The sequence below is a fragment of the Varroa jacobsoni genome, unplaced genomic scaffold (genome assembly GCF_002532875.2).
Source record: "Varroa jacobsoni isolate VJ856 unplaced genomic scaffold, vjacob_1.0 scaffold_1126, whole genome shotgun sequence".
NCBI classification, from domain to species: Eukaryota; Metazoa; Arthropoda; class Arachnida; order Mesostigmata; family Varroidae; genus Varroa; species Varroa jacobsoni.
Genome location: NW_019214028.1, coordinates 127,193 through 131,583, shown reverse-complemented (window position 1 = coordinate 131,583; position 4,391 = coordinate 127,193). Strand labels below are relative to the sequence as shown.

Sequence of the window (4,391 nt, the reverse complement as noted above, 5' to 3'; positions counted from 1 at the left end):
AACGTCTCCTTTAACAAAAGATTCTTCTTTAATACGTTGATGACGATTAAAGTTCTGCTGATTTTCTCTGGTCCTTTTGTTGTTCTGTTGACCTGTTGACTTGACCCTCTTTTCCTTTTCCTTAGTCAGACAGTCTAAGATAGCGCGGAGCTTTCTACAAGAAGTTCTGTCGAGAACATATGTAATATTGTAGCACAATATCCAGTAAGAAAAGTAAACTTATAGCCATTATCAGAAGCAATGGCAAAAAAGTTTCTATAATACGTTACGTACTGCGTATCTTACGTTACTGGAAATACTGGGTGCTCTATTATTAATTATATATACTATATTAAATTATTACATCCAATACTTGAAAGCGTAGCACTACACACCCTTCTGACCACGATAAGCATTGATGTACTAAAATAAAAAGCATATCACCATCTGTTGATCCTACAAAGTTGATATGAATTCTGTTGAGCAAAAAAAGTGGGTCTGGGCTAATTATTTAGAAACAGTGAATTTTTTTCTACCAGACCCATCAATTTTCGGGTCGACTCAAGCTAATATACATATCTTCCAGCCATTCGAATGAGCCCATTTGGCTTTGATGCAGATTTTTTAATGTTTTGGCTTGCGTGCTTTTAGGATTGCCGTACGGTTTCTGGAAACCACACAACCTTTACCTACTGAAGATTTAAAGCAATGCATTGGATTATTTAGGAAATTTTTGCGTTTTCAGAAATTGTGTAACCTGTCGGAGAGTTAGCGTCTGTTGTTGTGTTAACCCTAACATTAGGGCTAACACAGACACTTATCGGATATTCATGGAAGACAATAACTGGTTTACAAGGAGTCACTTAATACTCCTGTAAAAGTTAATCAGTCGCCAAAAATAACTGCGTTTCTAAACTTGAACGTTTTTATCATCTTGCGTTTGAAAGTTATGGCTTCAAAGTAGGATTGGTCAACGTTGCAAACGATTGTCAATAAATAATTAATGACCCTTTTTACATCTGTATATTGCGAAGACAAACTGATAATTTGTAAAGAGGATAAAGCTGCCTCGCTGGCTATATTTCTGCAATTGTTGACACGTAAATACGAAAGCAAAAGTCTCCTTTTCAATTCAGACATAGCTCTGCTCCGATTTTGTTAGTGCCCAACTGGCACGAAATAAGGCCTTTTGTTTGCGATTACAAATTTGGCAATATATTATGACTCCTGGCGCATGTTGGCTTACGGCCCATGCGGCTAGAGTAGGTGCCAGATAGGATCACAGTGTGCTAGTGGGAAAGTCAACCGTAGGAATTCCGCAACCTGATCTAGGCAACCTTCACTTTCTTCAGCCACTTGAGTTTGACGTATTTTTGTAATGGACCACATGTTTTCTAAGGTTTTTTTTTGCCAAAAAATGCGTAATGAGTAGTTATGCTCAATTACGATTACAGTTGAAAAAGCGTTAGTCATCTTGAGTTTATCGGGTTTTAATCTCCTACATTTGGTGATTATAAAGGATTTTATTAGCTTAGTCCCAGTTTTCATATCATCATACTCTTGAAGGCTTAGTTTTAGAAAGTCCTGCATTGTACTCTTGGGTAGTTCCACAGGAATTAGTAAGATTGCCCAAATAAACTGCAACGCCGAAGAGTCCTACTATTGATAGGCCCTATATAAGATCTGAGATTTATGTAGTATTCATGGCAATGTTCGCTCTTAGCGATTCCCATTCGGTTTATTTTGCCACCTGATCTAATGTGCTATAACGCTTTCCTTACTTCGCTATTGTAGACGGGATTATAGACCAACACTGTTTAGATGAACGCTGAAAAATCTGCTTTCTGCACATTTGTGTGACGGACATCTTTCAATGTATATCATACTTCGCGATATAGCCATATACAAGTTACAATGAATAGTTAGAGTTAGGCTAGATATATGGTTCATATGCGATCCAGTTCCTTTAGCAAAGCTTAGATCATTTTTGAAGCTTTTACGTGCTGCAGATCTGTGAATGGCTGACTCAAACAAAGTTTACGTACGAAGGCGCAATTTTCTTCGTTGATGTAGGTCAGTCGGCCACCTAGAATTGATTTTCTTTATTCTGGGATTTTTTTTTCTATTATTGAGAACGAATGTTGAAAAACGACTCTACCTTACCAGGAAAACAGTACAAATACATTTACTTCAATTCAAGATAAACGTTGTCGACTCGCTGGTACAACACATAAATAAGGCCACAGCATTCGAATTTACAATATATATATATATATATATATATATATATATAGGAAAAAACTCTCCAATGATAACTTCAGTTCTGTAGAAGAATAAAGTGACTTTTCTAGATAGATTTGTTATTAAAGTTGTATGTGGTGACTCCCGAAATGACGTACATAAAAATCCATAGTTTTACGCTTGCCATACAGCGCATAACTGTCGGAAGAGCGCTCTGTGCAAGAGTCATTCCATAGCCCATGGCCCGTGGTTCTGAAAAAATTTGATAGGTTTTTTTAGCTTGGGATTACTGCAACATGCAGATCACCGGGTCGCATGACCCAACGCATGTTTGTGGGTAAGTTTTGCCTGCAGGAGAACGGGGGTTAACATATATTTCCATAGAGATATACAGATAAATACATACACACAACTCCCTCGTGGATAGTGCCAACGTGTCCGAGCGGACAGGGTTCATATGTATCTAGTTTTGCGCGCCACGTTTCTGAAAAACACTCACAAGAGCTGTTTTGTGCCGAACTTAACAATAAGGAACTTAAGACGAAGAGTAGTAGTGATCCATTTAGCAACCCGTATTTCATCCTCATCTAGGTATATGCTTCTATGTGTTGATGCTCGCTCCTCAAAAACTTGCAAACAGCAATTGTGCTTCTGCGTACAAATTCAATTAAAACGATGTTGGAACGTCTCATGAAAGGTACTAGTTACGCCGTAAACACCTATAGACACATGCATCAATCTATTTTCATTTGCTCTTAATTGATTCTTGTATGATATGTGCGAAAAATTTCGAAGGAAAATGTTTCAATTTGTTTAAGACCGCGTACAGGATAGCCTCGTCGTCCTGCTCAGGATCGGTGCAGTGAAAACTGCCTGCTGTACGAATTATGGGTTTGAATGCTTAAAGCGCGCTCTGTTTCCATTTTTCTCCAATTTATCTGCTTCCACTGCGAGATACCGAAGCCAATCGGTTATTTTTAGATAAACGGAAAACTCTAATAGCGCTATCCTAGTGTTTGACGATGAAGTAGAAGGAATATTCTTCGTTGAATCATCATGTCGCGCCGAAAATGACTTTTCCTTTGTAGCTAAAGTTGAGGCAACAATTCGCCAGACTTCGCATGCAGTGTTCCTCGAAGTGTCTTCCCCCGGGTCTCCGCGTTTTCCGACAGTCAGAACTGCTTACTGCTTTTTGCAATGTCTATGATGTCGGGGAAGGTCACTACAGAAGTAGAAACCGTCGACTTCTGCTTTATTGATCGGGGCCTACGAACGGCAGAGTTTGTTATGTGTGTGTGTGTGTTTGTTTGAATTCTTCGAATCTTACAACACAAGTCAGCTGGGTTCGGTCCCGCAGGCCCGATTCTACATGGACCGACTTGAGCGGTGAATAGCCGTCTTCGTCATTCACCTTTCAGGTCACCGTTGAAGTCAACTAAGTTACTACGATAGCTGCCTCAATGGCTCCAGTATAAACCGCGGTCCGGACGCCACATCCTCGCGCTGGTGATAGTGTTCACTTTCACCGTTTTTTTTTAAAGTAATTTCATTCCACAATCAACAGGAGGGGTAGGAGCGATGATCGAACGATTCATTGCGCTAATCATCATCCTCAGAGCGGTGAGGATAAAACCAAAAGCGTTTCTTTCAAGTAATATGTAGCCATTGGTACTCTTTTAGCCTTCATTGTATAGTCGAGTCTCGAGCTTTTCTAGTGCTTTCCAAACCATTTTCCAGACAAAGTTAGAAGCACTCCAATGATTTTTGTTGCGTAATGTACGGATAAAGCTGCGGAAAACTCCAAGAGGTGAAATATGCTCGCTACGACCGAAAAACAACGACTTCGGTGGTGCGACTGACAGTGCTAGACAACTTTGTTTCAAACAAGAAAGTCTGGTCGAATCAACGTCGAAGTTTTATCGTAGCTATCGATTGGACCACATATGTGAGTATAGACATATTAGCGCTGTGTGAATGTAATCTCCCCTTTCATCTCGTCCTTTGTTATGCCCGCGTGTATGCATGAGTGATCGTGGCTTAAGGCTAGTCTAAACACGCTGGCAGCCAATGTGTATATATATATATATATATATATATACGTATATATATATAGGGGTAAAGAAGAAAAAATGCCACAATATCCTTGGGCTGTTTTCTTCACAGGTGCCCCC

At 39.6% G+C, this 4,391-nt stretch overlaps 2 long non-coding RNA genes across 2 annotated transcripts in view; one reads left to right on the top strand and one right to left on the bottom strand.

Annotated features, from left to right (window-relative positions):
* Positions 1 to 2,113: 2,113 nt before the first annotated feature.
* Positions 2,114 to 4,391, bottom strand: part of LOC111266905 (uncharacterized) — a 10,479-nt gene continuing 8,201 nt past the window's right edge. Inside the window, exon 3 of the long non-coding RNA XR_002684314.2 lies at positions 2,114 to 2,472. This is a non-coding gene — a long non-coding RNA (uncharacterized LOC111266905). The remainder of the gene's footprint in view (positions 2,473 to 4,391) is intronic.
* LOC147752622 (uncharacterized) overlaps positions 3,976 to 4,391 on the top strand; it is a 1,389-nt gene continuing 973 nt past the window's right edge. Inside the window, exon 1 of the long non-coding RNA XR_015313591.1 lies at positions 3,976 to 4,165. This is a non-coding gene — a long non-coding RNA (uncharacterized LOC147752622). The remainder of the gene's footprint in view (positions 4,166 to 4,391) is intronic.